The sequence below is a fragment of the Anolis carolinensis genome, chromosome 1, assembly GCF_035594765.1.
Source record: "Anolis carolinensis isolate JA03-04 chromosome 1, rAnoCar3.1.pri, whole genome shotgun sequence".
NCBI lineage: Eukaryota > Metazoa > Chordata > Lepidosauria > Squamata > Dactyloidae > Anolis > Anolis carolinensis.
This window is the reverse complement of record NC_085841.1, coordinates 18,794,064-18,806,533: the sequence shown is the minus strand read 5'-3', so window position 1 is coordinate 18,806,533 and position 12,470 is coordinate 18,794,064. Positions and strand designations below refer to the sequence as shown.

The following is a 12,470-nucleotide window of genomic DNA, read 5'->3' as shown; positions in this document are numbered from 1 at the left end:
ACATTTTTGTTATTTAAATTATACATATTGCGAAATTACGGGGTTTTTTCTCGAAGTGACACACCACCCAAGTCATGCTAGGTTTTTTGGTGAATTTTGACACACCATGCGCAAAAGCTTGCCCATCATTGATCTATGCAATCACGACTTAGAGTGCAACAGGATATGTCCTGTTTACTATCTAAAATTTGAAATGAGTCACAAAGGAAGGGAAAGGAAAACAAGAAAAGTAGTTCATTGTTTCAGTCACATATATTTGTTTGCATGTTTCAGTTGCACTTCTTGGTCCCATTTTCAATCTGTAAAATCTCCAGGAAATATGAGAAAAGAGCCATATTTGAAACTGGAAATTTGGAATGAATCAGTGCAGGCAGTTTGGGTTAGTTGGAATGATGAAAAGTGACTAGGTATGAGACAACTTTTTAGCAACCTGGCAATAGGCTAGCATAGTAGTAATTTTGAATCATAACTGACAATACAGGGATAGGAGATGGATGTGGGAATCCTATAGGATGAACCAAAGTTCAAGGGAAATAATACTTTAAGCTAGCTAGCTAGAAATAGTGAAGTGGACTTATTACTGACTGCTTAGGTAGCCTCCTGGAAGCACAACTGAATTAAATTCTCCAGTTATTGTGATCAGAAATCCTTCTCATTTTAATTCAGTGTGCTTGTTCCACTTTTTTTTTTTAGAATGCTGAATCTAGCTGTTGATTCAAGACATGGTAACTTAGAATAAGCTTGCTTTGCAGTAACCTCTGATTTTATATTTAAAGATGGTCCAAAATTATAGTTATATACTACATTAGGCAATAAAAATGAAATGTACAGATGTAGGGTAGGAGACACCTGGTTTGAAAACAGTACACGTCAAAGGGATTTAGAAGTCTTAGTAGACCACAAGCTGAACATGAGTCAACAGTGTGAAGCGGAGCTAAAGAAACCAACATGATTCTAGGCTGCATCTGTAGGAGTATAGTGTCATAGTCTCACTCTATTCTGCTTTGGCCAGATCTCACCTGCAATATTGTGCAGGTGAGGTCTAGGTGCCACAATTCGAGAAGAACATTGACAAGCTGGAACGTGCCAGAGAAGGATGGCCAAAATGATCAAAGTTTTGGTAGCCAAGCCCTATGAGGAGCGGCTTAGGGTGTCATGTATGTTTGGCTTGGAGAAAGTTGATTGGGGAAACAATAGCCATGTTTAAATATTTGAAAGTATGTCACATTGAGGAAGGGGAAAACTTTTTGCTGCTGTAAATACTAAGGCACAAAACAAGGGATTCAAATTGCAGGAGGACACACCTAAACATTAGGAAGGGCTTCCAGACAGTAAGAGCTGTTCAGCAGTGGAATATGCTGCCTTAGAATATAGTGGAATCTCCTTTGGAGGTTTTTAAAGTAGAGGATGGATATCAATCTGTCCTGAGTCCATTGATTGTATTTTCCTGCATGACAGAATGGGGTTGGACTGGATGGCTCTTGTGGTCTCTTCCGTTATTCTCTTCTATTAAGAAGTAAATTTGTACTAAATTCAGTGGCAGAACTTGTATTAAAATTCCTGGTATGAAGGAGCTTTATGGATTACCAGTATATTTTCAGGGCAAATTCAAATGTACTGATCTCTAGTACGCTATAAAGCATGTTTTGATAAGAACACCCTTCTTAGCATAAGTGATCTCATTAAAAGTAAAGTTGGTAACTCTAAGAATAAGTGATACTGTATTCATGAAATGTTTTACCCAGGAAATTCTGTTAAAGTGTCAGCTTGATAGTCTCTTGAATTTCTCAATTAAATTTCTGGGTCCTTTGTTTAGTGAATTGCTATAAAGTTTTTAAGATACTGATCAGTGCTGTTTGTGTGGTTAGTTCAATGCTTCATTGTCAACCCTAACATGTCATGAGGGGCTGGTTTGGGAAACAGCTTTGGACTTCATACACCTGCCTACAGTGCAGGCATCTTTCTGCTTCTAATAATAAACACAGACTAAAGCCAACCGACGAAGAAATGAATTAGGGTCAGTTCAGGAGTTCAGCAAGCTAGAAATAGCATTGGTTGTGCTCAATGCTGCATATATGTATTGTCTGATTACATAGCTTTCTGCTGAAAAATACTAATCCTAAATACTAATATTAATCTAGAAACTTATAATTAAAATGTAGCTTTTATACAGATTTGTCAATATACCATAAATCATGTTGTATTGGTATGATGGGTTTGAATTCCATTTCACTGCAGCACTTCATATTTGTAAGCAATTAACTATGTTTGCAAATAATAAGCCTTATTGTAATAATAGGGGCCCCTGGTGGTGTGTTAAAGCGCTGAGCTGCTGAACTTGCAGATCGAAAGGTCCCAGGTTCAAATCCCGGGAGCGGAATGAGTGCCCGCTGTTAGCCCCAGCTCCTGCCAACCTAGCAGTTCCAAAACATGAAAATGTGAGTAGATAACTAGGTACCGCTCCGGCGGGAAGGTAATGGCTCTCCATGCAGTCATGCTGGCCACATGACCTTGGAGGTGTCTATGGACAACGCCAGCTCTTCAGCTTAGAAATGGAGATGAGCAACAACCCCCAGAGTTGGTCACAACTGGACTTAACGTCAGGGGAAAACCTTTACCTTTTACTGTAATAATACTTACTGTATACTTGGTGCACTCAATTGATGGTTTCTGGTAAAATGAAAGAAATCATAAAAATGGATAGGGAGGTATAATAATAAAAAAGGAATACAAAGTCACATTTATTTATTTGACACCCTGCCTTTCTTCAGAAAAGGGACCAAAGTGACGTTCAACAAAGTTAGTGTTGTTTGAATCCAAGTTCCTGACCTGCTTCTCTTAAAACTTCCCAGGATTTGTTAGCTTTTAAATCTTTTTTTGTATCCAGTCAGCATTCAGTATATCATTTGCTATCATCTCTCCTTAAAACTTTTATTTTAATAGAGAGTTCTATACTGTGCCCTGTAGTAATGCATCATGTATATTTTCTTGTTTGTCAGCTGTTAGGAAAAGCCAGTCATTAACAGTTAATTGATCCTTGTTATGTAAGTCAGAGACATAGGCTAGAAAAACATTAGCTAGGAGGTTCCTTCTAATAACTTATTAACTTTTGGTGTCAGTTACAACTAGGGGTGGCCAACAGAGAGTCTGATTCACACCCAGAACAATTTATCTGCTGTCAGTGGGTTAAATAATATTTCAAGTGCTGTATCTCAGGAATTCGGGTTCTGGGAAAAGTATGCAAGTGGTTATAGCTATTATAAACATTAAAATCTTAATTTGTTACTAAACCAGTATATTACATAGCATTGGTAACCAGATTATTTTGAACTGACAATGTATTGTATTGATTATTAAATGATAAAAATAGGAGGGGGGAGTGATGGGATGGGAATTCTTACAGTGGATCGTATGATGTAATTGGCGTAGTTCTGCAAATCCCAATACAGGTAGTCCCCGAGTTATAAGCGACTCATAGTTATAAATGGGGGTGGGACAACAGGAAGTGAGAGAAGTCTACCCCTAGGAAGGAAAATTCACTCATGAGAGAGTTGTCATGGGGAAAAGATGTCTCCACTGAATCTTTATCACCAATCTATGTTTCCACAACAAGCCATGTTTCAAAATCCAGTTGTCACAGAAAATGAGGTGAAATCTTCTGAACAGGGGCAGACAGCAAAATAAACACCACGGGTGTGTTAACCCTTCCTTATGCTATCCAAAGCTAAAGGAAATATATTTTGGCTGGAGTTACATTTTAAAAATATACCACTGCGCCTCCAGTGGCGCTGCGGATTAAACCACTGAACCTCTGAACTTGCTGAATGGGTCAGCAGTTCGAATCTGAGGAGCGGGGTGGGCTCCTGGTATTAGTCCCAGCTTCTGCCAATCTAGCAGTTTGAAAACATGCAAACGTGGGTAGATCAATAGGCACCGCTCTGGCAGGAAGGTAACGGCACTCCATGCAGTCATGCCAGCCACATGACCTTGGAGGAATCTACGGCTTAGAAATGGAGATGAGCATCACCATCCAGAGTTGGACACGACTAGACTTAGTATCAGGAAAACCTTTACCTGTTTAAACCTACATACAAATTCAACTTAAGAACAAGCCTACATAAATTGTCTTGTTTGTAACTTGGGAACTGCCTGCAAAGAGTTTTTAAAATTACATTCTGGACTCAGTTCTTATAATCCCTTAAAATTCACCATCCTAATCTGACCTGAGGAAAATTGTCCAGAACATCTGCTAGATAGTTGATTGTTTATCCCTAAGATTGGAACTTAATCCAAGATCTGTTACGTAGTCTGCATACCTTTTGCGCAGCATATTCAGTCTGTTTAGACAAGAGAAGAATAACTATCTAGCTCTCTACATGGACAAGGACATGAAGAAAACCACTCGCTGAATGCTAAATATAAAGTTATAGAAATATGTAATTGGACTTCTTTTTAACTAGGAAGAAATCCCATTCCGCTTGATAGTATTTACCTTGTCAGTCAGCACACATAGAGGCATGTTGGTAATGAGCATATTCATAGAGTGAAATGTAAAGCCATTCAGGTGGATTCATACAACAATTCAAATAAACCACAGGATTGTTAATCTATAGATCCAAGGAAAAGCAAATAAACAACCATGACGGTTTGTTTTATTTACATTAATACTTTATCGCAGTTTGTATAAATTGATTGTTTCATATATGTAAGAGCAGTGTTTATGTGTTTTGAAATCATGGATTTGGCTAATTGTTATTTTTATTAAATTACTGGTATATTTCAGTGATACTTTGGTTTGTGATACACTTGATGTGCATAAATAAATTTAATTTTAAACACGATCCATGGTTTGTAGAATTGACCTTGATAAGGAGTCAGCCTTCTGTGTCACTTGAAAATGCTCTCCAGAGAAGCAGTGATTTCAGCTTTCGATCTTGAAGGTTAAAATCTTTCCCACAGGCCTGTAATCCCTACCAAGAAAGTGATTTTCCTGTTCTTATTTTGATAAAAGTATTAGACTGAGTAGTAGAAATGAAAGCCTCGAGTCTTCTAATGTTCACCACTGAATTCAGAGACGTCTTTCCCTTACATTTGATTCCTTGATTAGCTGGCTATGGATGCATATCCTAGATTTCATGAGCCTGATGGACTAACAAAGTTGTATTCAGATTGTGTGTAATTCACATGGCTAGTTTCTTAATCACAACATTTGTGATTGGAAAACAATCATGGCAAGACAAATAAAAATATTTATTTGGTTTTTGTTTAATAGTTCAAGAACATTTTTTTCCATTCCTGGTTTCTCCTTTAGCCCAGGATTCTCATGTGACAGCTGTGGCTAGCTGTAGCTTTCCTTTACCTTAGTGTAACCATGCTGCTTTTTCTGGAGATTATAGATCTAGTTGTTGTAACAGTTGTCATGTTTGATCAAATATACATACAGTACATATCCACTACATCAGTGATTCTAAATCTGTGGGTCTCCAGGTGTTTTGGCCTATAATAATAAATAATAATAATAATAAAACTTTATTTATACCCCGCCACCATCTCCCCAACGGGGACTCGGGGCGGCTCACATGGGGCCATGCCCAAGACAATACAATAGACAAAATATAAAAACAACATATCAGAATGCAATTAAACAATGCAACAATAACACTACACAATACAGAACAAAAAAGCAGAACGTAGCATAACATAACAAGGGCGGGCCGCATGGACACAAGGTTAAAAACTCGGGGTAAGAAGAGATAAGAATAAAACCATGGGGAACAGGGTCTACAGAATACATGTTGGGGAGAGAAACACAGGAGGTATATACAATTACTCTCCGAAAGCACACCGGAAGAGCCATGTTTTTAAAACTTTCCTAAAGGCTAAAAGAGTGGGGGCTAGCCTGATCTCAATGGGCAGTGAGTTCCACAAACGGGGGGCCACAGCAGAAAAGGCCCTCTCCCTTGTTCCCACAAGGCGGGCCTGTGATAAAGGCAGTGGAGACAGGAGGGCCTCCCCAGATGAACGAAGGGCTCGGGCAGGTTTATAGTAGGAGATGCGGTCACGAAGGTAGGCGGGTCCCAAACCGTTTAGGGCTTTATAAATGATGGTCTGCACCTTGAATTGGGACCGGAAAATGAACGGCAGCCAGTGGAGCTCCTTAAACAAGGGAGTGGATCTCTCCCTGAAACTCGCTCCCGTTACTAATCTGGCCGCCGAGCGTTGGACTAGTTGTAATTTCCGGGCCGTCTTCAAGGGAAGCCCCACGTAGAGTGCATTACAGTAGTCCAGTCTAGAGGTAACTAAGGCCTGCACCACCGTGGTCAAGTCAGACTTCACGAGGTATGGTCGCAGTTGGCGCACAAGTTTGAGTTGTGCAAAAGCCCTCCCGGCCACCGCCGACACCTGAGCCTCAAGCGTCAACGCTGAATCCAGGAGGACCCCCAAACTGCGGACCTGTGATTTCAGGGGGAGTGCAACCCCGTCCAGCACAGGTTGCCACCCAATACCCCGATCCGACGAACGACTGACCAGGAGGGCCTCTGTCTTGTCGGGATTGATCCTCAGCTTGTTCCTCCTCATCCAGTCCGCCACAGCGGCCAGGCACTGGTTCAGCATCCGAGGGGCTTCCTTGGAGTCAGATGGGAACGAGTAGTGGATTTGCGTGTCATCTGCGTAGAGATGGCAACGCCCTCCAAAACTCCGGATGACCTCTCCCAGCGGTTTCATGTAGATGTTGAAAAGCATGGGGGAAAGAATAGACCCTTGCGGGACCCCACAGGTCAAAGGCCAGGGGTCCGAGCAGGTGTCCCCCAGCTTCACCATCTGGGAACGGCCCTCCAGGAAGGACCGGAGCCACTGCAAAACAGTGCCACCAAGCCCCATCCCAGACAGCCGTCCCAGAAGGATACCATGGTCGATGGTATCGAAAGCCGCTGAGATGTCCAGGAGAACCAGCAGGGTCACACTCCCCCCATCCAGTTCCCTGCGGAGGTCATCCACCAAGGCGACCAAAGCCGTCTCGGTACTGTGCCCAGGCCTGAAGCCAGACTGCGAGCGGTCCAGAAAATCAGTGTCATCGAGGAACCCCTGGAGCTGCGTGGCAACCACCCGCTCCAGAACCTTGCCCAAAAATGGGAGGTTGGAAATTGGTCTGTAGTTGTTACATACGGATGGGTCTAACGAGGACTTTTTAAGTAGCGGTTTTACTACCGCCTGCTTAAAGCAGGATGGAACTGACCCCTGGCACAAAGAGGCATTAATTATAGCCACAAACCAATCCAACAGCCCCTCTTTGGCCAGCTTAACCAGCCAAGAGGGACAAGGATCCAGAGCGCAAGTGGTCGCCCTCACAGACCCAAGAATCCCCTCCACGTCATCAGGAAGAACAAGCCGGAAAGAATCCCACAAGATCGAACAGACAGGTACCTCGGTTACCTCCGCTGGAACTACAATTAAACTGGAGTCCAAGTCACGGCGTATCTGAGCAACTTTGCCTGCAAAATGGTGCGCGAAATCGCTGCACCTGGCTGCCAAGTCATCGGGGAGCCCCTGGGCCTCAGGAGGCCGCAGAAACTCTCCCACAACTCGGAACAGCTCAGTTGGCCTATTGGCCGCAGACGCTATGCGAGCAGTCGTGAAAGCTTTCCTGGCTGCTCGCAAAGCCACGGAGTAAGCCTTAATAGCGGCTTTAGCCCGTGCTTGGTCTGACACGTCCTGAGATTTCCTCCAGATGCACTCTAGTCCCCTCCTCGTACGCTTCATCACAGCCAGCTCCTCAGTGAACCAAGGGGTCGACGTGGCTCTGCGCAACGAGAGGGGACGTTCGGGAGCGATCATGTCCAATGCCCTTGCCAGCTCACTATTATAGCGATCAGCCAGGACATCGACAGGATCGCCAGTCTCCAGAACAGGAAGATCCCCAAGAGACCTCAGGAGTCCATCCGGATCCATCAGCCTCCTGGGGCGGACCATCTTAGTGGGTCCACCACCCCTGCGGAGGTTAGAAGACACGGCGAAACTTACACAGATCAGATGATGGTCAGACCATGACAATGGAAGAATATTTTGCTCTTCCACTCTGACTGTTCCACCGTCCACAATAAAAACAAGGTCCAACATGTGTCCCGCCTGATGTGTGGGCCCAGATATAACTTGAGACAGCCCCATGGTCGTCATGGCAACCATGAAATCCTGAGCTGCACCTGTCAATGTGGTCTCGGCATGAATGTTAAAGTCTCCCAAAACTATAAGTTGTTGGGAGGCCAGGGCCACATTAGAGACCACATCTGCTAGCTCGGACAGGGAGACTGCTGGGTCGCGGGGTGGACGGTACACCAGCAAAATCCCCACACTGTCTCGGGCTCCCACCCTCAGGAAGACACACTCGAACCTCGAAGTTTGCGGAACGGCACATCTGATCAGGGCGATGGACTGCCGAAAGATCACCGCGACTCCTCCTCCCCGCCCCCCAACCCTGGCCTGCTGATGCACCCCAAAACCCGGTGGACACAACTGAGTGAGATTCACCCCACCCAGCTCGTCCAACCACGTCTCGGTGATGCATGCCAGATCCGCCCCCTCATCCAGGATTAAATCCTGAATAACAGCTGTCTTACCATTGACAGATCTGGCATTCAGAAGCAGAACCTTAAGGCCGGGGGGTCTGTCCTGAAGACTACCACACCTATTCCTCCCCAGGGTCGCAAAAACTCTGTTGCGCTTCTCCCTGGGTCGCAAGTGACCGCTCTTCCTCCTCCTCCTCCCCCACACTACCTCAATGGTGCCCCACCCGTGGGAACCCTCTACCTCCTGGGGGGTTAATTGATTAGGGTTGCCTTTTAAGGGGGTTAGTCAGCTGTTCTGAAATGTGGGGCCCACAGAGGTATTTGTTTGATTAAGGAAGGGACCCATCTCCATTAGAGGTAAAGAGAAGGAGTCATCTGACTTAACGTCATCTGACATTGACAGGGGGCTGAACAAGGGTAATGTCTGTGGGCAGGGTTGAGAGGTGGGACCGGCATAGTTTAAAATTGGGGAGGGAGTCTCAAAGTGGAACTCTGAAAAGGGGGCCAGCACCGGCGAGCGTTCGACCCCGTTGTTAGAGGTTATTAAATCTTGTGTGTCGGAGATCAGCCCGCTGACCAAGGGGCGAATCACTGGATCTACTAATACTCTTCTAAGAGTGATGCCCAGCAGTTGTAATTTAGGCCCAAGCGAGAGCAGTTCCTCCAATAATAATTTGTCTTCCAGTCCAATGAGGAGGCGTAGGGAGCGGTTCCAAGAATGGTGATCTCTACGAAGCCAGTCAATAGTCTATAACTCCCAGAAATCCTAGTCATTTTGCCAGCTGTTAGGATTTTTGGGAGTTGAAGGCCAAAACATCTGGGGATCCACAGGTTCAGAACCACTGCACTTCATTTTTCATAGGGCTTCTTTTGAAAAGTATCTCAGTTTCAATAGGCTGCTGAATATAGCTACTGATTCAGAACATGTGACATGCTTCATGAAATAAATGGCAGTGACTTCCAGTTTGTTTCTGATCCCATTCAAATAATTGATAGTGATTTTTAAAACTCCTAATAGTTTGAAAACAGAGAATCGGAAAAGATACATTGTCTTGTACAAGGTGACGTTCTCAAGCCCTTTGATGTCCTCTTGTTTACCCCAAAGCCCACTTAAAGGGGACTTTTCACTACCTGTGCCTGTGTTCTGAAAAGCCCATTCAGGGGATTTTCCACCATTTGTTTTTAGGATGTATGATAAAAATAATATATGTGCCTTCTTAGGAAAGCTTTGTAAGCATTCAGGTAAATCAATGTCTGACTTTGTTCAAAATACTACCGGTTTCATTCATGAGTGGATATCCAACCCACTCCCCCCAAACCCTTTAGTGTGCCAATGACTGCTTTTGCTTCAATCAGTTTTTTTGTTGTTTACCTTAAAGTCATACCTGAGTTATGGCAATCCTTCGGTGAACCCGTCATGTGGTTTTCTTGGCAAGGTTTGTTCACAGGGATTTTGATTTTGTCTTCCTCTGAGGCTGAGAGAATGTGACCTGCTTTAGGCCCCCTAGTGGGTTTGAACAGGGATTTGAATCATGATCTCCAGAGTTGTAGTCCAGCATTTAAACCATTACACCACATTAACCCTCCCCAACCAGTTTGTTACTCTTAATGATTAAAGTAATGTTCTATACCAGCTTTAGTAGCATTTTGACCAGAGTTGCTTTTTCTGTAAGGGTATTCTAGCACTCATTTTCATTACCACTATAGTATAGCTCAGAGGGCCACACTTGCTCTGCCAAAATGTAAAATAAAATAACACCTCTCAGAGGCATAGGGGCATTTTCACCATGTTTAGTTTTTCATAAAAGGTATCTCTTGGGCTGAATTTGGCCTAGATGCCCCACAAAATGTAGTGGAAATGCATGTCATGTTTCTTAATGGTCATTTTGAAGTATTTCAGGGCAAAAAAGTAAATATTTGTAATATTTAACCCCTAGGAGCTGCCAAACATAGTAGAAATGTTCCTGGACTTTATTTGAGTTCATTCTGACATAAGAAATGTTTTGATCCACTGATGCTCACAAAGTTATCCCCACTCATAATCTATTTTGTGGAGACTGTATTTGACTGCTGAGCCACTGGCGCAAATGTGTTTTCCCATTTATCAGTTAAGCAGGCCTTTGATAAGGCTAAATAGTAAATATATTACCTGCCTTCTTTGGAATGACTTTCTTGCTGCATAGGTCCAATTTTTAACTTTTTAAAATTTTGTTCAGAGATTATAAAAGGCGAAAGGATCTGGCAGCCTTCCAGATTTTACTGAATTATTTTTTCTAGAAGCCCCAGGCACCATAGCCCATGACGAGAGATTCTGGAAGTTGTAGTCCAATGGGAGACGAGGGTATATAATTCATAGCTGGTGGTTTGAATAATGGGTAAGTTGGGTGCCTTTACATAACTTTGTGCTCTTGGATGCACTATGTACTGTTGCTGTGTTATGATGTATAAACTATTTGTCCATCAATAAAAATACATTTCACAATCTTTATAGGAATGCAGAAGCTATGGCACTTCAGCTTACACTAAGTAAGTTCATGTATTATCTTTTAGGACAGCTGATCATGCATAATTAGGATTAAAAATGTTTCTTATCCAAATGTTGTTTAAGATAATGTTTGAGCTTCTGTTCTGTTAACAATTAGGGTTGCCAGGTTGCATATGGGATGGAGCTCTTCTAACTTTTGGCCTTAATAGAGGGAGAAGCAGGTACCTGTTTTGTCTTGCAAAGTTTGAGTTGCAGCTGTTCCTGCTTAGACATATTTCTTACTTGCCTGTGGAGAAAAAGAGGAGGGTAGGTGAGAAGCTCCAAGTGTCCTCTTCTGTTTTCCACCAGGACGGCAGGAGCTGCATTTAGGAGGGAATGGCAAGTGTGCATCCTACTTCTCAACCTGTTCAGGCTTAAATTTACAGAGACCAATCCAATATCCAACTCAGCAGGCCTGTCTGCAACAATTGTTTTTCAAAAATATTAATAGAGTTTGCATGAAGTTGTGGACTGTGACATGTGGCTTTGCTATAGATGAAAGGTAGAACTGGCAAAAATTTGCTGCTCCCTATTTGTGGAAGTGTTCACTTGGACTGTATGCATTTTTGTCAACAACCGAATTTCTTATAGAAAGGGTATGTTCTATGTGTTGTCGAAGGTATATTCTGTATATAGGTACACTAGGTCAGGGTCCAGGCCCTGGACTTGACTTGTTCTGTGCTTCTCAACAGTATATAGACAAAGAAAAGGATTTTTTTTCAATATCCACAATACTTTTTTGAAAATAGTTAAAAAGTACCAAATATATCATGCAAGCTTTTGGAACTCCAATGGATTCCTCATCAGACAAGTTATGTTTAAAAAGCCAGTGGAGTTTCAAAAGCCTGCATGATGTATTTTGTGTTTTTAGTTGGTCTTGCCTTTTGTGGCTGTTGTATTTTGCTGCATACATATTCAGCCACCTCTACTAAACCAGTATTACTAAAACTCTTCAACCTTCATGATTCTTTGGCTCATATCCTGTTCTATTTTTAAAAAAGTTAAATGCATAAAAAAGAATATAAGGCATTTGTGCTCTCACCACCAACAAAAAACAACAACAAAACTTTTTTTTTAAAATAAGCCATTGTTTTAAGACAGGCAAACTCTTTAATCTGAACAAATTCTGAAATGCATAGTTCTGTGCTTAGCAGATTTAACACAAATAATAAAAGTAAGTAGATATTTGTTGTAAAACAGCTTTTGCAAAAAAATGCCTACATACATTTCTAATGTGATATTGGTGTCAAAGTAAAAAGCCGCCAAGTATGTGTGTTTGTGTACATGTATGCCTGTAAGAAAGAGCTGAACGATCTAGCTCAGTGTAGTGCTATAAGCAGGACTCTTTCTAAAAATGTCAGTTTATTCCAGCTTTTGAATTT

The 12,470-nt window shown here is 42.6% G+C and overlaps 1 protein-coding gene across 3 annotated transcripts in view; it reads left to right on the top strand.

Annotated features, from left to right (window-relative positions):
• Positions 1-12,470, top strand: part of atl2 (atlastin GTPase 2) — a 52,839-nt gene that overhangs the window by 8,807 nt on the left and 31,562 nt on the right. The gene's annotated exons all lie outside the window — the stretch shown is intronic.